The sequence below is a fragment of the Salmo trutta genome, chromosome 34, assembly GCF_901001165.1.
Source record: "Salmo trutta chromosome 34, fSalTru1.1, whole genome shotgun sequence".
In the NCBI taxonomy this organism is placed as follows: domain Eukaryota; kingdom Metazoa; phylum Chordata; class Actinopteri; order Salmoniformes; family Salmonidae; genus Salmo; species Salmo trutta.
Window position 1 is genome coordinate 36268575 of NC_042990.1, and position 25146 is coordinate 36293720.

General features: G+C 45.3%; 1 protein-coding gene and 1 long non-coding RNA gene across 2 annotated transcripts in view; both read left to right on the top strand.

Annotated features, from left to right (window-relative positions):
• LOC115173249 (zinc finger protein 40) overlaps nt 1–25146 on the top strand; it is a 107957-nt gene that overhangs the window by 10495 nt on the left and 72316 nt on the right. The window lies entirely within an intron of this gene.
• LOC115174096 (uncharacterized) lies at nt 3422–4197 on the top strand. Its single transcript, XR_003871724.1, has 2 exons — nt 3422–3482; nt 3551–4197. It is a non-coding gene; the product is annotated as an uncharacterized LOC115174096 (long non-coding RNA).

Consider the following 25146-nt stretch of genomic DNA (forward strand, 5'->3'; position numbering starts at 1 on the left):
AGAATTGTCTGCCACCTAAAGGCAGGACCTAATTAAAGAATGGAAGGAAGCTTCATCTTTCCTCAATTGTTTCCTCTGGCAATGTATGGATTTGGTTTGTTACAAGAACAAGTACTGCAGTGAACAAGGATGTCCCATTCTCTCTGGCATATCTCTCTTTCTCTTCCACCAGTTTCTCCATGTAGTTTCAGACTGAAGGAACGCAAGGAAATTACGTGACCAGATATCTGTATAATATATGAAAACTAAATATAGATATAGGTTCTTAATTTGAGTACGAAAAAGTATGAAAATGTATGCACTCACTCTAGACAAGAGCGTCTGCTAAATGACTAAAATGTAAATGTAGAATGAGACAGTTTGCTACAGTAGGAAAATAATGCTGCAGCATGTGGATTATAATTCATGGACATTTTTTTGTAGGGGTTGATACATTTTTGTTATGATAAATCAAACTTTATAAGCCTTTTTAAACCTTGAATAGTTTGCATTTCCTGCTGTGCAGAAACAAATTAAGATCCTACATCTGTAGGGGATTTTACAGTTTCTGTGTTGTGACTTCTATGGTTTCAGAAGGAACTCAAGGAAATGAGAGTATTAGATATATTAAATATAAATCCCAGTAGCTTGCTTATAGCTTTTGTATTGTGGCATTTGACCTTTGACCTGTTTCATCACTTCTCCTCTCTGTGCTCGGAGGCTTGATTTAGTGAGACAGGAAATGCTGCTGCTCATTGTTATCACATGTTCAGTCACATTCTACTGCAGTGACTGTCACACCCCTCAGAACCTCCTAATGCTCTTCTTGGGAACTGCACACACCCTCCTCTCCAAACTGCCCCTGGCAATCACATGTTGATGCTCAGTCAGACCTCAAGACAACATTCCTGTATGTATCTTTTTTCTTCTTGGTCTAATGGAAAAGGAAAAAGCGGGCCACACAGGCCCCCATTAACATCGACGTGGCTTTTGTGGAGCGGGTTGAGAGTTTCAAGTTCCTTGGTGTCCACATCACCAACAAACTATCATGGTCCAAACACACCAAAACAGTTGTGAAGAGGGCACAACAACACCTTTTCCCCCTCTGGAGACGGAAAGATTTGGCATGGGTCCCCAGATCCTCAAAGATTTATACAGCTGCACCATCGAGAGCATCCTGACCAGTTGCATCGCCGCCTGGTATGGCAACTGTTCAGCCTCCGACCTTTAAGGTGCTGGGGCCAAGCTTACTGCCATCCAGGACCTTTTATACTAGGCGTGTCAGAGGAAGGCCCAAAAAAGTGTCAGACTCCAGTCACCCAAGTCATAGACTGTTCTCTCTGCTACTGCACGGAAAGCGGTACTGGAGCACCAAGTCTAGGTTCAAGAGGCTCATTAACAGCTTCTACCTCCAAGCCATAAGACTGCTGAACAATTAATCAAATGGCCACCCGGACTATTACATTAACCCCCCCCCGCTTTGTTTTTACACTGCTGCTACTCGCTGTTTGTTATCTATGCATAGTCACTTTACCCCTACCTACATGTGCAAATTACCCCTGCACATTGACTCGGTACCAGTACCCCCTGTATATGGCCTTCTTTTTGTACTTTAGTTTATTTAGTAAATATTTTATATTTCTTGAACTGCATTGTTGGTTAAGGGCTTGTAAGTAAGCATTTCACGGTAAAGGTTGTATTTCACCTGTTGTATTTGGCGCAAATCAATTTGATTTGATTTAATGCAGTGTGTTAAATAAATATATGAAAAATAACAAATTCCAGGAAAAACTGTGGCTTTGGCAAAAATAATTACATTTGAAAATAGCCCCCCAAAAATTGGCTAAGTATATAGACCTCAGTTGTTTGTGCCGGGGCCTTTGAAGGCCAAAGTTCCTTCCTTATTCTTTTTGGCTTGAAGCTCTGTAATGAATACTCGCACCATGGTTACGGACAATCATGTCAATAAGGGAACCACCCTAGTGTGTGTGTGTGTGTGTTCATGTCTTCGAATAAGGTTGTCACATTAAGTCCTGTTAAGAGATACAAAAGATGAATTGTTATATTGACTCCAAACCCATCTGGATTGGCACTGGCAGGTGAAGTTTAAACAAGGTGACACTCTGGTGTGTGTGTGTGTGTGTGTGTGTGTGTGTGTGTGTGTGTGTGTGTGTGTGTGTGTGTTTGTGTCTGTCAACATGACAGGAATGCCGTGACGCAGTTTGCGGGTTTTAAGTCCGGAACTCCAGCAGTTGGTTTCCAAGCAGCTCTGGTTGGGCGGGAGCCTGGGTCATTACAGTAGTTTCCCCTGGCCTAGCCTGCCGCTCATTCTCCCATCACTGACTGACAGAGTCACATTTAATGGCCATCATACATTGTCACCATTGAGGACCTTAAAGGTGCAATATGCAGAAATCGCTCTGCCATTTACTGTTTGCAAATTTTTTTGTAGTTTGCCTAATTTCAGTTTGTGTCAAAGTAAGCAGTCATTGTGTAGAAAATCATTGTACCATCTAAACTGCTGTGAAATTTATTTTCCATAACCAAAAATATTGTATTTTCAGCTGTTTGAATCTGCTGTACGAAACCCAAAGTAAAAGACACAATAACGAAACTTTAGAACGGGAAGCATAGAAATAGAGCACATAGAATAGCTCTACCGCTTCTTAGACTTGCGTTCAATGAGAATGACAGATCTATAACTCGCATATCTGCGACTTTGTTTGGGTTCCCCAAAAAATGACATATTGCAGCTTTAACAGCCTAAAGGGATAGCTTATTTTGAGCTATTTAAAGATGAAAAATTCAACATATTTGCTGAAAATGTAATTATGCTCAATAACAAGTGTCTAAGACCTTGAATTATTTATTCTCTGGTATTATTTATTTCAGTGGTTTTGCGAACTTTATGATATTTAGATTCTGTACTAAGGCTCAGGATGTGTCTTCTCACAAAGGCTCAGGATGTTGTCTTCTCACAAAGGCTCAGGATGTTGTCTTCTCACAAAGGCTCAGGATGTGTCTTCTCACAAAGGCTCAGGATGTCTGCTCCCCTGCTTTAGCTAGAAAAACACTGTCTGCAAAATGGGGAACAATTTATATGTAGCGGCCCACACATTTAACAAGGTGGGAAAAATGTTTAGGCTACCCTTTTAAAGGAAAAATACACTGATTCTCCCTCACTATGCGAATTCCCAAACTGATCTGCCTTGTTTAGATGCCGTTATATATTGCATTAACTGGATGTGAATGCATTCTGATAAGGTCAATATAGTGCATAGCAGCTCTACTAGCCAGTTCAATATTTCCCCTATACTGTGGTTTCTGACCATACCAACATCACTCTACCTGTGTCCCAAAAGCACTCTTTTCCCTACAGTCCCTGGTCAAAAGTAGTGCATTATAAAAGGTAATAAGGTGCCATTTGGGACCCAGACCCTGTTTAATAATCAACCTATAGATCTGCTATCACTGACTTCATTCAGCCAGTGGTTACTGGTTAGGTGTTGTTGTGGGTCAGAGTAGGGCTGTGGCGGTTATGACATTTTGTCAGCCGGTGGTTACTGGTTAGGTGTTGTTGTGGGTCAGAGTAGGGCTGTGGCGGTTATGACATTTTGTCAGCCAGTGGTTACTGGTTAGGTGTTGTTGTGGGTCAGAGTAGGGCTGTGGAGGTTATGACATTTTGTCAGCCAGTGGTTACTGGTTAGGTGTTGTTGTGGGTCAGAGTAGGGCTGTGGCGGTTATGACATTTTGTCAGCCAGTGGTTACTGGTTAGGTGTTGTTGTGGGTCAGAGTAGGGCTGTGGCGGTTATGACATTTTGTCAGCCGGTGACTGTCAAGCAAATTACTGCCCGTCTCATGGTAATTGACCGTTTAATGAACATAAACTCATTTAGTATCTCCTAGCTTCCACGCATAGCCTACAAGCCACTGATACAGACTTTTTGGAACATCTACAAGTCTAATAAATCAATTTAATATAGCCTGCACCGTCACAATAAAACCATAATTTATTTTAGACAGGTCTAAAGTAACATGATATTAAGAAAATGTAGTGTATTTCAGAAGAACAGAATAGTTTACTCTGAGTTGTCGTTATGTTAAGTCCTGATCTGGCTATGCCATATGGCTGTGGGCTACTCTAATTCATTTGGCAGACAAGATTTGTTTAGAATTCCATGGCATTATTTTATAGTATGAAGAATACAATTGAACAAAGCTGAATAAAATAGAAAGGATATTTTCTCCAAACGATTTCTGGAGGAGTGCGTATATGCGGCTATTCTGTGTTGAGCGTTTAAGAAAGAAACAAGTCCTCTTATATGCTTCATTTGGAGTTATTTGTGATACAAACGTTGGGCTATATGTTTTGATTTTAATACATTCTCTAAGGCTGCATGATGCGACTCCTCTAATGATGATTTTGCTCAGGCTGCACACACTTCATCAGTCTCTCATTCACAATATGACAAGCACTTGATAATGTCTCGAATTTCCCGGCGACATCCCCTTGTGTGGCTATAATGCCCCCTAAAAACGTCCATGCCTTTTGCAGCCAGTGGTCGTTGTGCCCTTGGGTTGAATATAATAATTATAATTCCCTTCTCCTGGCTTCGTGCCAGAGTGATTTAGATGTCAGAGTGATTTAGAGAGACGATTGAGTTCTGAGTACCAGGCAGTTAGCCAGTTTGGTAGGCAACTTATGACGACCAGCATCAGAGCTTGGGGAAGCCTAGTTACCTTGACTAAACGGTCACGTAGAATTTGACTGTGGTCATGACAAGTGATCGCCGGTGTGGTGGTAATGCGGTCACCTTAACAGCCCTAGGTTAAAGTCAAGGCCATTGGTTAATGGTTAGATATTTTTGAGGTCAGAGTAAAGGCCAGTGGTTACTGATTAGATATTGTCAGAGTAAAGGTTGCCACTCCTCCCTGATCTAACTCACACGGTAACCTAGAGATAGCATGATACAGTGCTTTCAGAAAGTTTTCACACCCCTTGACTTATTTCACAAATTTTTTGTGTTACAGCTTGAATTCAAAATTAAATCATCTACACACAACACCCCATAATGACAAAGTGAGAACATGTTTGTTGAATTTTCTGCAAATATATTGAAAATGAAATACAGAAATATCTATTTTGCATAAGTATTCACCCCCTTGAGTCAATACTTTGTATAAACACCTTTTGCTGGTGATTACAGCTGTGAGTATTTTGGGGTAAGAGCTTTGCAAACCTGGATTGTACATTATTAGCCCATTATTCTTTTTAGTAGTCTTCAAGCTCTGTCAACTTCATTGTTGATCATTGCTAGACAGCCATTTTCAAGTCTTGCCATATATTTTCAAGACGATTTTTAAATCAAAACTGTAACTAGGCCACTCAGGAACATTCAATTCAATTTTGGTAAGTAACTCCAGTGTAGATTTGTCCTTGTGTTTTAGGTTATTGTCCTGCTGAAAGGTACATTTTTCTACCAGTATCTGTTGGAAAGCAGACTGAACCAGGTTTTCATCTAGGATTTTGCCTGTGCTTTTAGCTGTAGTCCTTTTCTTTTATCCGAAAAAGCTCCCTAGTCCTTGCCGATGAAAAGCATACCCATAAAATGATGCAGCCACCACCATGCTTGAAAATAGTATTGTTTATTGTGGAGTAACTGCAATGTTGTTGATCCATCCTCAGTTTTCTCACATCACAAACATTAAACTCTGTAAGTGTTTTAAAGTCACCATTGTCCTCATGGTGAAATCCCTGAGGGGTTTCATTCCTCTCCTGCAACTGAGTTAGGAAGGACTCCTGTATCTTTGTAGTGACTGGGTGTATTGATACACCTTCCAAAGCCAAATGAATAACTTCACCACGCTCAAAGGGATTTTCAGCGTCTGCTTTTTTTTTTACACATCTACCAATATGTGCCCTTCTTTGTGAGGCATTAAAAAACCTCCCTTATCTTTGTGGTTAAATCTGTGCTTGAAATACACTACTCGATTGAGGGGGGCTTACATACAATTGTATGTGTGAGGTAAAGAGATGGGGTAGTTATTAAGAAATCATGTTAACCACTATTATTGTTCATGCAACTTATAATGCGATTTGTCAAACACATTTTTACTCTTGAACTTATTTAGGCTTGCCATAACAAAGGGGTTGAATAAGACATTTCAGCTTTACATTTTTTATGAATTTCTATAATTTTCTACAAATGAAATTACACTTTGACATTATGGGATATTGTGTGACACAAAATCTCAATTTAATCCATTTTAAATTCAGGCTGTAACACAACAAAATGTGAAAAAAGTTAAGAGGTGTGAATACTTACTGAAGGCCCGGTGTAACTGTCTTGCCCTGTCCTGTCCTCCCTGCCCTGACCCTCAGTGAACCCCCAGCCCGGCTCAGGGTCACCACAGGCTCAGGGTCACCGCAGGCTCAGGGTCACCACAGGCTCAGGGTCACCACAGGCTCAGGGTCACCGCAGGCTCAGGGTCACCGCAGGCTCAGGGTCACCGCAGGCTCAGGGTCACCTCAGGCTCAGGGTCACCGCAGGCTCAGGGTCACCGCAGGCTCAGGGTCACCGCAGGCTCAGGGTCACCGCAGGCTCAGGGTCACCTCAGGCTCAGGGTCACCGCAGGCTCAGGGTCACCACAGGCTCAGGGTCACCACAGGCTCAGGGTCACCACAGGCTCAGGGTCACCACAGGCTCAGGGTCACCACAGGCTCAGGGTCACCGCAGGCTCAGGGTCACCACAGGCTCAGGGTCACCACAGGCTCAGGGTCACCACAGGCTCAGGATCTGAGGAGCATATTTAGATCTCCCAGTACCATACTTAGATCATCCTCAGTAAGCACTTTACGCAGGGCCAGATTGGAGGCTGGGGTCAGGGTCTTAGTAGCCACTGGGAGATCCCATCTCCCAACACACTTAAATCATCCTCCAAGAGACGCCCACCCAATAAGCAACTAGATCAGCTTAGTAAGCACTTTACCCAGGGCTGGATTTGAGGCTGGATTGGACCTTGTGTGCTTGACACCAGATTCATAATTAGCCTAAGTAATAGCCCAACACGCATGCCCTATATTACTGGCCAGGGGTCTCCCTTGTAAAATATAAATAAATAGGTCTCCTGACCTCAAGGAGACTTCCTAGATAAATATGTGTTAAATATAAAATAAAACGGTATGTTGTGTAGACTAGGCCGAATTCAGCCCATGGGGATAACAACAGTCTGTATGTCTGTCTACTGTAGACTACATTGAGCTTAGTATGCTTCAGTATGTGGTGCAGGGAAAGAGTTAACAGTGTGACTCCTATACATGTTGTGTCATGCTTAGGCAGCCAAACCAGTCCCTCTGTACAGTACCTCCTTCAAATGAGAGCGTGAAACCAGCACAGATTCACACAAAGGGAAATTCTCCCCCGGAGGCAGGAGGAACCCGTGGTTTTAGCAACAGTAACTACAACAGACAGGCTGGGACGGGTTCAGGGACATCTGTTTAACATAGTGGCAACCTCTGAGAACGGGAGAAGCCTTTCACTTTGAGAGAAAAGAGAGAGGGAGGGAGGGAGGAAATACAGGGAGGGGACAACTAAGTGGGGGGAGAGAATTTTTATGGCCATATTTTTGTGTGAACGAAATTGAAATTGCGCACTTTGTCATCCGTAATATGGGTTACGTTCTAACCCGTCTCTTCTACTGACGGCAGTGTGTTTTACTGCTTCCAGGATTTTCCTTTCCACAGAGACTGTAGCCAATGTGATAGATTTATATTCAACAGAGGAAAAGTAGGCCTATGATTTCCCAATAAGTAGCTTAGAAGTAACTCTCTAAACAACATTTAGAATACCTTGAGCTCACTTTTCCTTTTGGTTCGGATTTAAAGTTAAATCAACGGAGGTGTCTCTACCTTACTCCTAGACTATCTTTTACCCCGATTTGGTTCAGATTCAAACCATCAGGGGTGTCTCACCAGTCTCCAAGAGCAGCTTTTTTTTTATCACGATGGGGTTGTTTTCCTGTTAAGAGGTGGGAGTTCACTGACAAATCACCTACAGTAGCCCAGAGGAGAGGACCTCCCTAGCACCTGTGAACATCTGTTCTTGAGGAATAACTTACCCGATGGCCAATTTCCAACAATCTCCGATGGCAGCTGTCCATTCAGGTAATTAGATCTTTCTGGATGTGAATTTTCTGTTAAATAAGCTTGAACTCGTTGATAGCTACTTGGATGGGAACCCAACCCACTAGTCGACTCGAAGGCCCTCGAGCTGCAGTTGAGTTGACTTCATAGTTCGTACAAGTTCATTTTTGAAGCTGTGGGATTGGAACACTTGTGTTGTTCTTTCTCTCTGTTTTTCTGCTCTCTCTCGCTGTAACTGAAGAGAAGTGGGGGGTGGCTGTCTGCTGCTATCTCATCTGCAGCATGTCTCCTCTCTCTCTCTGTCTCTCGTTTTTCTGTTAATTCTTTCCAATGTGTCAAGTAATTATCTTTTTGTTTTCTCATGATTTGGTTGGATCTAATTGTGTTGCTGTCCTGGGGCTCTGTGGTTTGTGTTTGTGGACAGAGCATCAGGACCAGTTTACTTATGGGACGTTTCTCCAGGTTCATCTCTCTGTAGGTGAATGCTTTGTAATCACTTTCTTTTGGGTGGTTGTAGAATTTAACAGCTCTGGATGGATGTTGATAATTAGCGGGTATCGGGCCTAATTCTGCATGCATTATTTGGTGTTTTACGTTGAACACGAAGGATAGTTTTGCAGAATTCTGCATGCAGTCTCTCAATTTGGTATTTGTCCCATTTTTGTGAGTTCTTGGTTGGTGAGAGGACCCCAGACCTCACAACCATAAAGGACAATGGGTTCTATAACTGATTCAAGTATTTTTTTAGCCAGATGCTAATTGGTATGTCGAATTTTATGTTACATTTACATTTTAGTCATTTAGCAGACACTCTTATCCAGAGTGACTTACAGTAGTGAATACATACATTTCATTTTAATTTCATGCATTTTTTTTTTTTTTTTTTGTACTGGCCCCCCATGGGAATCGAACCCACAACCCTGGCGTTGCACACACCATGCTCTACCAACTGAGCCACAGGGAATGTTCCTTTTGATGGCATAGAAGGCCATTCTTGCCTTGTCTCTCAGCTCGTTCACAGCTTTGTGGAAGTTACCTGTGGTGCTGATGTTTAGGCCAAGGTATGTATAGTTTTTTTGTGTGCTCTAGGGCAACGGTGTCTAGATGGAATTTGTATTTGTGGTCCTGGCAACTGGACCTTTTTTGGAACACCATTGTTTTTGTCTCACTGAGATTTACTGTCAGGGCCCAGGTCTGACAGAATCTGTGCAGAAGATCTAGGTGCTGCTGTAGGCCCTCCTTGGTTGGTGACAGAAGCACCAGATCATCAGCAAACAGTAGACATTTGACTTCAGATTCTAGTAGGGTGAGGCCGGGTGCTGCAGACTGTTCTAGTGCCCTCGCCAATTCGTTGATATATATGTTGAAGAGGGTGGGGATTAAGCTGCATCCCTGTCTCACACCACGGCCCTGTGGAAAGAAATGTTTTTTTGCCAATTTTAACCGCACACATTGTTTGTGTACATGGATTTTATAATGTCGTATGTTTTTCCTCCAGCACCACTTTCCATCAATTTGTATAGCAGACCCTCATGCCAAATTGAGTCAAGCTTTTTTTAAATCAACAAATCTCTCTCTCTCCCCCTCCCCAGTAGACTTTATTGACATGGCAAGTTAAATGACTTACATTGTCAAAGTATACACATAACACAACATGGTGGGACCAACAGTAAAAAGGCATCAATCATAGTAATAGTGGAAATGGGATTAGCATTAACAGCAACAATATTAATGAGAATAATAATAAATAAAAGTAATAGTAGTAGACCAGTCTCAACGTCTTTCTCTCTCTGTGTGTTTGAGGCTACCTCTTCTAGAACCATATGCTTTATTCAGACGGTTTAGTTTTTTAATGTCTTTCAAACCCACTGCTGTTTATCAGACACCACATGGTGACTAATGCCAACGCTAACACCGCCTACCTGCCTGCTCTGAAAAGTCCCTGTGTGTGTCTGTGTTCACTGTGTCTGTGTTCACTGTGTTTGTGTGTCTCTGCCTCCAGTGAAAATCCTTCCAGTACTTCTCAGAATGTGCCTTACCCTTTAATAACGGAACTAAAGATGGTTTTCATTAAGTGATGGCCAACAGCATTTACCTGTCAGAACGGAGGGATCCTGTTCTGAGCCAAGGCTGAGTTTGTGTTCATTAGACAGCTCCCTATATGTCTCTCAGCTGAACTCAGCCACCCACTCTGACATTTAGAACACAAGGCTGCCTCCTGATGCCAGTAGGTCTGACATCACTAGGTTGCCCCCTCATGCCAGTAGGTCTGACATCACTAGGTTGCCCCCTGATGCCAGTTGGTCTGACATCACTAGGCTGCCTCCTGATGCCAGTAGGTCTGACATCACTAGGCTGCCCCCTGATGCCAGTAGGTCTGACATCACTAGGCTGCCCCCTGATGCCACTAGGTCTGACATCACTAGGCTGCCCCCTGATGCCAGTAGGTCTGACATCACTAGGCTGCCCCCTGATGCCAGTTGGTCTGACATCACTAGGCTGCCCCCTGATGCCAGTTGGTCTGACATCACTAGGCTGCCCCCTGATGCCACTAGGTCTGACATCACTAGGCTGCCCCCTGATGCCACTATGTCTGACATCACTAGGCTGCCTCCTGATGCCACTAGGTCTGATATCACTAGGCTGCCCCCTGATGCCAGTAGGTCTGACATCACTAGGCTGCCCCCTGATGCCAGTAGGTCTGACATCACTAGGCTGCCCCCTGATGCCAGTAGGTCTGACATCACTAGGCTGCCCCTGATGCCAATAGGTCTGACATCACTAGGCTGCCCCCTGATGCCAGTAGGTCTGACATCACTAGGCTGCCCCCTGATGCCAGTAGGTCTGACATCACTAGGCTGCCTCCTGATGCCAGTAGGTCTGACATCACTAGGCTGCCCCCTGATGCCAGTAGGTCTGACATCACTAGGCTGCCCCCTGATGCCAGTAGGTCTGACTTCACTAGGCTGCCGCCTGATGCCAGTAGGTCTGACAACCTGACTGTGTTATGTTGTGTGTGTCTTCTTCTGTGTCTGTATGGGCTAGTGTAATGGCAACTATTTCCATCATTTATCAAGCCGCTGGACTGAATCATTGAGCCTGAAATTGTTGACCATTTTTAGAGTGAAGAGCTCCCCACTAGACTTGACATTCGAACGCACATGGATGGATGCACGCGCGCACACACACACACGTACGTGTACACACTCTCCTCCTTGCTCCACAGGTGAGTTCAGTAACCCTGCGCTCCAACATCACTTCCTGGAACCTTGCTAGAGCAATGCTGATTTTGGCTTAGAAAGGGACACGTTGGCGTACGACCGACCGGGACTGAGGGGGAAATCAGAGTGGGAGACGCCCAGCCGCCTTTCATTTGTCCTTCATCCTCGCCAGCAACAGAAACCTGGAACGGAGGGAGGGGTCCGCTGCGGTCATGAAATGGTCCAATTGTTGGACTGCACATGTTGTTTTGAGACTTGTTGAGGAATCATGACACAGCGAGGGAGGAGAGAGAGATCTGTGTATCTGATTGACTTCAGAGAATGTGTAATTCACAGAGAAACACGGCCTCTGTGTGACGTGAACGTACTGCGATCTGTTTTCTCCCAGGCTCTGTTTAGGATGAGATGTGGGATAGCGAATTCTCTGTTTAGGATGGGATGTGGGATAGCTAATTCTCTGTTTAGGATGGGATGTGGGATAGCTAATTCTCTGTTTGGGATGTGGGATAGCTAATTCTCTGTTTAGGATGGGATGTGGGATAGCTAATTCTCTGTTTGGGATGGGATGTGGGATAGCTAATTCTCTGTTTGGGATGTGATGTGGGATAGCTAATTCTCTGTTTGGGATGTGGGATAGCTAATTCTCTGTTTAGGATGGGATGTGGGATGGCTAATTCTCTGTTTAGAATGTGATGTGGGATAGCTAATTCTCTGTTTAGAATGGGATGTGGGATAGCTAATTCTCTGTTTAGGATGGGATGTGGGATAGCTAATTCTCTGTTTAGAATGGGATGTGGGATAGCTAATTCTCTGTTTAGAATGTGATGTGGATTAGCTAATTCTCTGTTTGGGATGTGGGATAGCTAATTCTCTGTTTAGGATGGGATGTGGGATGGCTAATTCTCTGTTTGGGATGTGGGATAGCTAATTCTCTGTTTAGGATGGGATGTGGGATAGCTAATTCTCTGTTTAGAATGGGATGTGGGATAGCTAATTCTCTGTTTGGGATGGGATGTGGGATGGCTAATTCTCTGTTTAGAATGTGGGATGTGGGATAGCTAAATCTCTGTTTGGGATGTGGGATAGCTAATTCTCTGGAGTTAAAATAAAAAAGTATTTCTTTGGGGGGAAAAAAGAGAGTAAAACTGACATATGCTAGCCGGAAACCCTTAAAAGGGTGGTTGTGTGTGTGTGTGTGTGTGTGTGTGTGTGCGCAGTGTGCTGGCAATGCCTGTTCTTTGCTTGTGCAAACCATTTATGTAATGGTTGCCAGGCAACGGAGCAGTATGAGTCTTAGTGTGCAGGTGATGTTCCTTGTGTCCTACTGCGGGAGCCTTCTAGGATGAGGGAGAGAGAGCGAGAGACATGGTGGAGGTAGAGAGAGAGAGGGAATGCTGGGAATTCAGCAAGCCAGAGTGAGTGGAGAGAAAATAGTGGTGCAAGTCGGTGGGGAGATCATAGCTAGAGAAGGGAGGGATGGTACTGTAACTATAGAGAAGGGGGGGAGGGATGGTACTGTAACTGTAGAGAAGGGGGGGAGGGATGGTACTGTAACTGTAGAGAAGGGGGGAGGGATGGTACTGTAACTATAGAGAAGGGGGGAGGGATGGTACTGTAACTATAGAGAAGGGAGGGAGGGATGGTACTGTAACTATAGAGAAGGGGGGGAGGGATGGTACTGTAACTATAGAGAAGGGGGGGAGGGATGGTACTGTAACTATAGAGAAGGGGGGGAGGGATGGTACTGTAACTATAGAGAAGGGGGGAGGGATGGTACTGTAACTATAGAGAAGGGGGGGAGGGATGGTACTGTAACTATAGAGAAGGGGGGAGGGATGGTACTGTAACTATAGAGAAGGGGGGGAGGGATGGTACTGTAACTATAGAGAAGGGGGGGAGGGATGGTACTGTAACTATAGAGAAGGGGGGGAGGGATGGTACTGTAACTATAGAGAAGGGGGGGAGGGATGGTACTGTAACTATAGAGAAGGGGGGAGGGAGGGATGGTACTGTAACTGTACAGAGTGTGCTGTGGATGTCAGCTTAGATCCACCGGACAGGGAGGACAGCCATGCAGTGTTACCCACAGTTTCTGCTCCACAGTGACTTACTTGGAGAAAGAACCATAACAGCTAGTCTCCTCGCTGGCAACGATAACATGCTCATTTGAGTCCATGATTTCCTCAGCTGGAGTTTAAATCACCACTTTTTTCCTCGATTCCTTATTTGTCCATTCACCATCTCTAGTCCAATAAGGACACCCCTCATCCTCAAATACTGCAGCATTGGTTCATTGACCCATCAATGTATTGTGTTGCTGTTTGTTTTTTTCATGCTCCATGGCTGCTTCCCAAAATGGCTGTCTTAATCCCTACATGGGTCCTGGTCAAAAGTAGTGCACTATATTTACATTTAAGTCATTTAGCAGACGCTCTTATCCAGAGCGACTTACAAATTGGTGCATTCACCTATAATATCCAGTAGAACAACCACATATAGGGTATGTTGTGCCATTTGTGAAATAGACTATGCCAATGACCCATTGGCCATGTTGGTCATTACTATCAATGAGACACAGTTAGCTGCCTGACTCTCTAATAGCTGATCTGATACTTCATGTGATGTTGAATGCATACAGAACACACATTAGACAACAATCTGACACATTTAAAGAGCCCTTCCATTCAGAGGTCATAACATTGAAGTGCAGCGTTCTGGATGGATGCACTGCAGCAGTGGTTGCCTGTGCTTACATGAACAGACATTAGCATATGTAAGACTGTATGAAACAAGCACAATTGACTCCGGTCTTACATGCACACACTGGTTAAAAATAGTGCACTACCTAAGGAAAAGGCTGCTATTTCAGACACATCTTCAGTTTACTGTCGCACATTGTCTGGTTAGACGGAGTAACAATTAGGTCCTTGGGGAAGGGAAGCTGTAGCCTCGCCCTGCAGCAAATGGCTTCGTGAACATCTTTACCTGAAGACTTACCTATACAAAGGGAATGTCAATTTACCCAGAATACACTGGTGTCCATTAGTGATTATCCCATCGCCTCGCCTCATTGGCTCTCCCAGACTTCAATTTTTTTTAGCCACCCAGGATTTGTCCCACATGGATCTCTATTCTCAGCATAGTGTACTACTACTGACCACTACCTCTCCAAAAGGGAATATATATACATATATAACTGGGTGATTCGAGCCATGAATGCTGATTGGCTGACCGCCATGGTATAATGGACCGTATACTACGGGTATGACAAAACATTTATTTTTACTGCTTTAATTACATTGGTAATCAGTTTATAATAGCAATAAGGCACCTCTGGGTTTTGTGGTATATGGGCAATAAACCACGGCTAAGGGCTGTGTCCAGGCACTCTGCGATGCATCGTGCCTAAGAACTGCCCTTAGCCATGGTATAATGGCCATATACCTTATTGCTTAAATAGAATTCCCAAACTCAACTCTTGACCTGGAATCAAATCAAAGTTTATTTGTCACGTGCGCCGAATACAACAGACCTTACAGTGAAATGCTTACCAGTTCCACTGCGTTTTTTGTCTCCCTTGTTCTCCTCTAATCAGGGACTGGTTTAGACCTGGGACACCAGGTGGGTGCCATTTTAATTATCAGGTAGAACAGAAAACCAGCAGGCTCTAGCAATGTTCCCGCTAAGCTGCGCGCAGCTCCCCCAGGACTGCCGCACAGAACAAATACCAGCCCGCGCAGAGAAGCATGAGATTGAACTTTGTAGAGTTTTCCACGTTAGTTAACACTATCAACGTTTCTCTTTACTGTGGGAATTGTGATCGAATCAACGCAATATTCAATGCAACATCCCCAAACAAACCTAACTATGCAAGAGATTTTGTTGTAGGCAGAACGCATCGGAGTAGGATTCTATTGCATTGACAGGCACGACTCAGGCCCATACTATACACAGACCGGTGCGCCATAAACCAATCAGAGCTAAAGTATCCCTATATGCAAATAGACCGTTGCCATATATGGATCTGTGCCATTCAGTTTGAACTGGACTGTGTTTACAGCATGTGCGGTCGTGAGTAGCGAGAGCTTCATGTAGCCACCTGAACACATTTGTTCATATTCTTTGCTAGTCAGTGAGTTATTAGCACAGTTATAGCTAATCATTAATGGAGGAGTGATTACTTCCTACAAGAGCACAAAACGTGTGCATTTCTAGCCATCTTTAAAAAGCGAGTCAGGTAAAGAGCTTTTTTTTTTTTCTTCTTAAATGGACAGGCTTGAATAAGCTAAGTAGCCAATAGGCAGATGGTAACATTTGATTCTCTGTAATAGTGGTATGGGGATAATAATGTGGTTTCTTGCATCAAACACCACAACATTTCCAGTCACCTCCTTGTCTGAAGAACAAGTGGATAAACAGGTTAATGTCAAGCCCTGCATGTTTTTTTCAGACTCATGGAATGTAGGTCTACGTTGAACACCACACGTTGGCTATTACTGTAGGCTGAATGATAGAACAGCTATTTCCATGGTAAAATGTTATGGGATGCAATTTCTCCATTGTTTTTGATTGTAGGCCACTCTGGTAGGCCTTCATTATGATCAAATAGACACAGCAGCCTACTTGACCACTGTTAAAACTGTAACTTAAAGCAGGTACAGCCTCAGAGTTCACGGTAAACGCGTGCTGGAAGTTAAGCAGAAATATCACAACGTTCAAGTTTGCGCTCAGCAGACCTGAAATTTGCTCAGTGCCCTAAAACATTTAGAGTGAACATTGGGCTCCGGACCCCGTAGTGTAAGAGTTCCGTACCCCTAATATAGGGAATGGGATGTAATTTGGGACGCAGCCACTTAGTGATGTGTTGTGAGGCAGGACATTCTTAGGACAATCGTTTTCAAGGTCCAATTGAATCAAGTTGAAGGATCTCTGTAATAAGCAGCACATCAATCTATCTAACATTTATTGTGAAGGAATTGCTCTAGACAGGTTTCTTTTATTGTTAACAGCTGCTTTGTTTTAATGTTTGTTGTTGTAGTGTACTATTCAAGGTCCCTTTTGAAGAAGGGTCTGACATGAACAGCACACCAAGCCGTCTAACGTGATTGTCTATAGAGAATTGAACTGGTATGTTGCTTGTGTAATGTACTGAAGTTATTCCTGGCTGGCTTTGTAAGGATTTAGAGAAGGATGGTTTCAGGTTCAGTTGATTGACGCTCCCTCTGCGATGGACAACATGACAAGCTCTCTGACATGATGAATTGAGAGATTTGTTTGTTTTGTGTTAAGTGGCTGCTGCATTGTTGTGTAATGTCCTCCTGGGTTCTGTAAGGGCGATACTTGGTGAGGGCGGTACTTGGTTTCTGTGAGGGCGATACTTGGTTTCTGTAAGGGCGATACTTGGTTTCTGTAAGGGCGATACTTGGTTTCTGTAAGGGCGATACTTGGTTTCTGTAAGGGCGATACTTGGTTTCTGAAAGGGCGATACTTGGTTTCTGAAAGGGCGATACTTGGTTTCTGTAAGGGCGATACTTGGTTTCTGTAAGGGCGGTACTTGGTTTCTGTAAGGGCGGTACTTGGTTTCTGTAAGGGCGGGCGGTACTTGGTTTCTGTAAGGGCGATACTTGGTTTCTGTAAGGGCGGGGCGGTACTTGGTTTCTGTGAGGGCGATACTTGGTTTCTGTAAGGGCGATACTTGGTTTCTGTAAGGGCGATACTTGGTTTCTGTAAGGGCGGGCGGTACTTGGTTTCTGTAAGGGCGGGCGGTACTTGGTTTCTGTAAGGGCGGGCGGTACTTGGTTTCTGTAAGGGCGGTACTTGGTTTCTGTGAGGGCGGTACTTGGTTTCTGTGAGGGCGGTACTTGGTTTCTGTGAGGGCGGTACTTGGTTTCTGTGAGGGCGGTACTTGGTTTCTGTGAGGGCGGTACTTGGTTTCTGTAAGGGCGGTACTTGGTTTCTGTGAGGGCGGTACTTGGTTTCTGTGAGGGCGGTACTTGGTTTCTGTGAGGGCGGTACTTGGTTTCTGTGAGGGCGGTACTTGGTTTTTGTGAGGGCGGTACTTGGTTTCTGTAAGGGCGGTACTTGGTTTCTGTAAGGGCGGTACTTGGTTTCTGTGAGGGCGGTACTTGGTTTCTGTGAGGGCGGTTAAGGGCGGTACTTGGTTTCTGTAAGGGCGGTACTTGGTTTCTGTAAGGGCGGTACAGGGAGTCAGACAGACAGGTCAGTAGGATCGACAGTCACAGCCAGGGAGTCAGACAGACAGGTCAGTAGGATCGACAGTCACAGCCAGGGAGTCAGACAGACAGGTCAGTAAACAGTCACTTCTGTTTATCTGTTCTAAGAAGGTCTCTGTCTCTTCATGGATTCATTCACACAAATCACTGTACCGGTCTAGCTGTCTGTGCATGTGCCCTGTGAGACAGTCAGTTCCAGGAATGATTGTCTTGTTTGTGTGTCTGTCTGTTTGTTTGTGGGTAGTGTATGGATTTGTAGGAGGTGGATGAGGAAATTAGGTGTGATGGTCTAAGAGGGTCTCTGTCTCTTCATGGAAAGACAAAGACCCTGTCAGGAAGGCCTCGTCCTTGGTGGTTTGATCCTGATGGCCTCGTCCTTGGTTGTCTGAGCCTGGTGGATTCCAGCGGGTGGGTCGAGCCTGGTGGATTCCAGCGGGTGGGTCGAGCCTGGTGGATTCCAGCGGGTGGGTCGATGTTGACAAGTTGAAAGCCACCACTGCAGGTGTGTGAGTCATCAGGAAAAAGTGGGGTTAGCAGGATCAGTCAGGCCAATATTAGAAACACACACACACACACACACACACACACACACACACACACACACACACACACACACACACACACACACACACACACACACACACACACACACACACTCCTGACGGGTCAGAAGGTTCCTTACCTCTCAGTCACTGTTCTCCAATGACTGCAGGCAGCACTGCCCGCACTGACAGGTGGCAGTCAGGTGTGAGGCATTGATGTATTGTCTGGACTGAAGGAGGAGGTTTACCATGGGAAAATCAAGCTCCACTCTTCCTGACAGGTCAAGCCGTGGCATCAAGCCTCCATCAGGCTGCTGCAACAACACAAGCTATCGGTTTCGTCCCAAATCACACCCTATTCCTCTATGGGCCCTGGACAAAAGTAGTGCACTATATACGGAATAGGGTGCTATTTGCGATGTGGCCCCTAGGTTTGTTGACCAGAGTGTGGAAACAGCTTTTTCTAACAGAGATACCAGTCAGCCATGACACCAGTGTTTCTTTCCAGGCTGCCTCACAAATGGCATCTTATACCCTAATATTCCTAGGGAATAGGGTGTGATTTAGGGCTCCAAAGGCAGGTCTCTGAATAAATGCCCCCACTACCATCAGCAGCAACAAGTGAGAGACTGAATCAGTCTGTTAAGAGAGAAGGAGAGAAACTGTTCAGGACACAGATTGAGAAATGGAGCGATGAAACAAAAGAGGGAAACATGTTGGGGAGAGAGAGAGAGAGAGAGGAGAGAGAGAGAGGGGAGAGAGAGGGGAGGGAGAGAGAGAAAGGTGTTGTACTGTAAAAAAAAAAAGGTCACGTGCCGAATAAAACAGGTGTAGACCTTACAGTGAAATGCTTATTTACAAGCCCCTAACCAACAGTGCAGTTCAAAAAATACAAATAAGAATAAGAAATAAAAGTAACAAGTAGTTAAAGAGCAGCAGTAAAATAACAATAGTGAGACTATATACAGGGGGTACCGGTACAGGATCAATGTGCGGGGGCACCGGTTAGTCACGGTAATTGAGGTAATATTTACATGTAGGTAGAGTTATTAAAGTGACTATGCATAGATAATAACAGAGAGTAGCAGCTGTGTAAAAGGGGGGGGCAATGCAAATAGCCTGGGTAACCATTTGATTAGATGTTCAGGAGTCTTATGGCTTGGGGGTAGAAGCTGTTTAGAAGCCTCTTGGACCTAGACTTGACGCTCCGGTACCGCTTGCCGTGCGGTAGCAGAGAGAGAACAGTCTATGATTAGGGTGGCTGGAGTCTTTGACCATTTTTATGGCCTTCCTCTGACATTGCCTGGTATAGAGGTCCTGGAAGGCAGGAAGCTTGGCCCCAGTGATGTACTGGGCTATACGCACTACCCTCTGTAGTGCCCTGCGGTTGGAGGCCGAGCAGTTGCCATACCAGGCAGTGATGCAACCAGTCAAGATGCTCTCGATGGTGCATCTGTAGAACCTTTTGAGGATCTGAGGACCCATGCCAAATCTTTTCAGTCTCATGAGGGGGAATAGGTTTTGTTGTGCCCTCATCATGACTGTCTTGGTGTGCTTTCACCATGTTAGTTTTGTTGGTGATGTGGACACCAAGGAACTTGAAGCTCTCAACCTGCTCCACTGCAGCCCCGTCGATGAGAATGGGGGAGTGCTCGGTTCTCCTTCTCCTTTAGTCCACAATCATCTCTTTTGTCTTGATCACGTTGAGGGAGAGGTTGTTGTCCTGGCACCACACGGCCAGGCCTCTGACCTCCTCCCTATAGGTTGTCTCGTCGTTGTCTGTGATCAGGCCTATCACTGTTGTGTCATCGGCAAACCTAATGATGGTGTTGGAGTCGTGCCTGGCCGTGCAGTCATGAGTGAACAGGAAATACAGGAGGGGACTGAGCATGCCCCCCTGAGGGGCCCCCATGTTGAGGATCAGCGTGGCAGATGTCGTTACCTACCCTTACCACCTGGGCTCGGCCCGTCAGGAAGTCCAGGATCCAGTTGCAGAGGGAGGTGTTTAGTCCCAGGGTCCTTAGCTTATTGATGAGCTTTGAGGGCACTATGGTGTTGAACGCTGAGCTGTAGTCAGTGAGTAGCATTCTCACGTAGCTGTTCCTTTTGTCCAGGTGGGAAAGGACAGTGTGGAGTGCAATAGAGATTTGCATCATCTTTGGATCTTTTGGGGCGGTATGCAAATTAGAGTGGGTCTAGGGTTTCTGGGATAATGGTGTTGATGTGAGCCATGACCAGCCTTTCAAAGCACTTAATGGCTACAGAGGTGAGTGCTACGGATTGGTAGTCATTTAAGCAGGTTACCTTAGTGTTCTTGGGCACAGGGACTATGGTGGTCTGCTTAAAACATGTTGGTATTACAGACACGGACAGGGAGAGGTCAGTGAAGACACTTGCCATTTGGTCAGCGCATGCTCGCAGAACACGTCCTGGTAATCCGTCTGGCCCATCGGCATTGTGAATGTTGACCTGTTTAAAGGTCTTACTCACATCGGCTATGGAGAGCGTGGTCTCACAGCCGACTGGAACAGCCGGTGCTCTCATGCATGTTTCAGTGTTATTTGCCTCGAAGCGAGCATAGAAGTAGTTTAGCTCATCTGGTAGGCTCGTGACACTGGGCAGCTCTCAGCTGTGCTTCCCTTTGTGGTCTGTAATGGTTTGCAAGCCCAGCCACATCCAACAAGCGTTGGAGCCAGTGTAGTACAATTCGATCTTAGTCCTGTATTGACACTTTGCCTGTTTGATGGTTCGTCGAAGGGCATAGCGGGATTTCTTTTAAGCTTCCGGGTTAGACTCCCGCTCCTTGAAAGCGGCAGCTGTAGCTCAGTGCATATGTTACCTGTAATCCTTGGCTTCTGGTTGGGATATGTATGTACGGTCACTGTGCGGACGACATCGATGCAGTTATTGATGAAGCCAATGACTGATGTGCTGTGCTTGCAAAACAGTCCTGTAGCTTAGCATCTGCTTCATCTGACCAGTTTTTTATTGACCGAGTCTGGTGCTTCCTGCTTTAATTTTTGCTTGTAAGCAGGAATCTGGAGGATAGAATTATGGTCAGATTTGCCAAATGGAGGGCAAGGGAGAGCTTTGTACAGTTGTGGCCAAAAGTTTTGAGAATGACACAAATATACATTTTCACAAAGTTTGCTGCTTCAGTGTCTTTAGATATTTTTGTCAGATGTTACTATGGAATTCTGAAGTATAATTACAAGCATTTCAAAAGTGTCAAAGGCTTTTATTGACAATTAAATGAAGATGGTGCAAAGAGTCAATATTTGCAGTGTTGCCCTTCTTTTTCAAGACCTCTGCAATCTGCCCTGGCATGCTGTCAATTAACTTCTGGGCCACATCCTGACTGATGGCAGCCCATTCTTGCATAATCAATGCTTGGAGTTTGTCAGAATTTGTGGGTTTTTGTTTGTCCACCCGCCTCTTGGGGATTGACCACAAGTTCTCAATGGGATTAAGGTCTGGGGAGTTTCCTGGCCATGGACCCAAAATATCGATGTTTTGTTCCCCGAGCCACTTAGTTATCACTTTTGCCTTATAACAAGGGGCTCCAACATGCTGGAAAAGGCGTTGTTCATCACCAAACTGTTCCTAGATGGTTGGGAGAAGTTTCTCTCGGAGGATGTGTTGGTACCATTCTTTATTCATGGCTGTGTTCTTAGGCAAAATTGTGAGTGAGCCCACTCCCTTGGCTGAGAAGCAACCCCACACATGAATGGTCTCAGGATGCTTTACTGTTGGCATGACACAGGACTGATGGTAGCGCTCACCTTGTCTTCTCCGGACAAGCTTTTTTCCGGATGCCCCAAACAATGGGAAAGGGGATTAATCAGAGAAAATGACTTTACCCCATTCCTCAGCAGTCCGATCCCTGTACCTTTTGCAGAATATCAGTCTGTCCCTATGTTTTTCCTGGAGAGAAGTGGCTTCTTTGCTGCCCTTCTTGACACCAGGCCACCCTCCAAAAGTCTTCGACACACTGTGCGTGCAGATGTACTCACACCTGCCTGCTGCCATTCCTGAGCAAGCTCTGTACTGGTGGTGCCCTCATTCCGCAGCTGAATTAACTTTAGGAGACGGTCCTGGTGCTTGCTGGACTTTTTTGGGCGCCCTGAAGCCTTCTTCACAACAATTGAACTGCTCTCCTTGATGTTCTTGATGATCCGATAAATGGTTGATTTAGATGCAGTCTTACTGGCAGCAATATCCTTGCCTGTGAAGCCCTTTTTTGTGCAAAGCAATGATGACGACACGTGTTTCCTTGCAGGTAACCATGTTTGACAGAGGAAGAACATTGATTCCAAGCACCACCCTCCTTTTGAAGCTTCCAGTCTTTTATTCGAACTCAATCAGCATGACAGAGTGATCTCCAGCCTTGTCCTCATCAACACTCACACCTGTGTTAACGAGAGAATCACTGACATGATGTCAGCTGGTCCTTTTGTGGCAGGGCAGCTGAAATGTTTCTTTGGTATTCAGTTCATTTGCATGGCGAAGAGGGACTTGGCAATTAATTGCAATTCATCTGATCACTCTTCATAACATTCTGGAGTATATGCAAATTGCCATCATACAAACTGAGGCAGCAGACTTTGTGAAAATTAATATTTGTGTCATTCTCAAAACTTTTGGCAACGACTGTACGTGTCTCTGTGTGTGGAGTAAAGGTGGTCTAGAGTTTTTTTTCCCTCTGGTTGCACATTTAACATGCTGATAGATATTTGGTAAAACAGATTTAAGTTTCCCTGCTTTAATGTCCCTGGCCACTAGGAGCACCGCCTCTGGATGAGTGTTTTCCTGTTTGCTTATGGCAGAATACAGCTCATTGAGTGCGGTCTTAGTGCCAGCATCGGTCTGTGGAGGTAGGTAGACAGCTAGAAAAATACAGATGAAAACCTGTAGGTAGATAGTGTGGTCTACAAGCAAAACCTTGAGACTTCCTTAGATATCGTATAACCAGCCAGCTGTATGTTGATAATGTCGTCGTTCAGCCACGACTCCATGAAGCATAAGATATTACAGTTTTTAATGTCCCGTTGGTAGTTTAATCTTCCTCATAGGTTGTCGATTTCATTTTCCACGTTAGCTCGAAAAACGGAAGGCAGGGGGGGTTTATTCGATCGCCTACGAATTCTCAGAAGGCAGCCCTCCTGCGTACTCTTTTTCTCCATCGTCTCTTCACGCAAATGACGGAGATTTGGGCCTGTTCCCGGGAAAGCAGAATGTCGTTCACATCGGGGTCGTTAAAGGAAAGAAAAAAGCTTCTGCTAGTTGGTGAGTAATCGCTGTTCTGATGTCTGTTATTTTCAGTCATAAGAGACAGTAGCAGCAATATTATGTTCAAAATAAGTAAAGAAATAAATGACAAACAACGCAAAAAAACAAACATTAAAAACCCAATCGTTTAGGAGCACTTAAAACGTCAGCCATCTTCTACGGCGCCGTCTCTGACGGGCTAAGAAGGAGGCATATGAGTAGGGGGGATGATGCTGGATGAGAGAGGGTTGGATGAGGGGTGGGGAGTAGAGGGAGGGAGGGAGTGGGTGGTTTACTGCTTGCTGGCAGTGACATCATCCTCTTGCGTAACATGAGGGCCGTCTTCCTTTAGCCGCTGCTGCCATGGGAAGAAATGGTGAGGCAAGGTGGTTTCTGAGCTCACTACAGCTCACCTTGCTCTGGATAGATAGACTTTGACTGTCTGGGGATTTCTAAGCTGCCTGTAACTCTCACTTACTAACTTCACTCCCTTATCGCCAGCCATCTCTCCTCCTTCTCCACGTTCTTCTCCTCCTCTCTTACTGGAGGGAGGTGAGAGAAAAGGTGTGTGTGTGTGTGTGAGCTCACACTGTGTGTGTGTGTGTGTGTGTGTGTGTGTGTGTGTGTGACTACAAATTCTGCATAGAAACTGCTGGGCTGTGACTCAGTGCTCTTCAAGTGTGCTTTGTAAAAATAAAAAGTGGGTATGTGTGATTTTACATAAGTATGTGTGTTGGTGCGTCTGTACTTGTGTGTGTGCGTGCCATGACTAACGGTGACTGACTCCAACAACACACTCACTACTCAGATCCGTCTGTAACCAGACACACAGACAGACTGAGGGTTGGCTGCGGGAGCACCATCCTGCAGAGAGAGTAACATGGTGATCCCAGGTAGCAGCAGGTCAACCTGAACCACACAGCACAGCCATCAACAGCCAGGCTACAGTGCACAATGTTCAACAGTCACTTTACTGAGACTTCCAGCAGTGTGCGCGAGTTCCCCTGTGTCTGTTTCTTTTTCCGTGTATTTGTGAGCGTGTTCTGTGTCTATTTCACTACCCCTGTGTGTTAGCAACACTCAGTCCCAGTGCGTTAGCAACACTCATTAGTCCCTGTGCGTTAGCAACACTCATTTGTCCCCGTGCGTTAGCAACACTCATTAGTCCCCGTGCGTTAGCAACACTCAGTCCCTGTGCGTTAGCAGCACCCGTTAGTCCCCGTGCGTTAGCAACACTCATTAGTCCCCGTGCGTTAGCAACACTTATTAGTCCCCGTGCGTTAGCAACACTCATTAGTCCCTGTGCGTTAGCAACACTCACTAGTCCCCGTGCGTTAGCAACACTCATTAGTCCCGTGCGTTAGCAACACTCATTAGTCCCCGTGCGTTAGCAACACTCATTAGTCCCCGTGCGTTAGCAACACTCATTAGTCCCCGTGCGTTAGCAACACTCATTAGTCCCCGTGCGTTAGCAACACTCATTAGTCCCCGTGCGTTAGCAACACTCAGTCCCTGTGCGTTAGCAACACTCATTAGTCCCCGTGCGTTAGCAACACTCAGTCCCTGTGCGTTAGCAGCACCCGTTAGTCCCCGTGCGTTAGCAACAATCATTAGTCCCCGTGCGTTAGCAACACTCATTAGTCCCCGTGCGTTAGCAACACTCACTAGTCCCCGTGCGTTAGCAACACTCATTAGTCCCCGTGCGTTAGCAACACTCATTAGTCTCCGTGCGTTAGCAACACTCATTAGTCCCTGTGCGT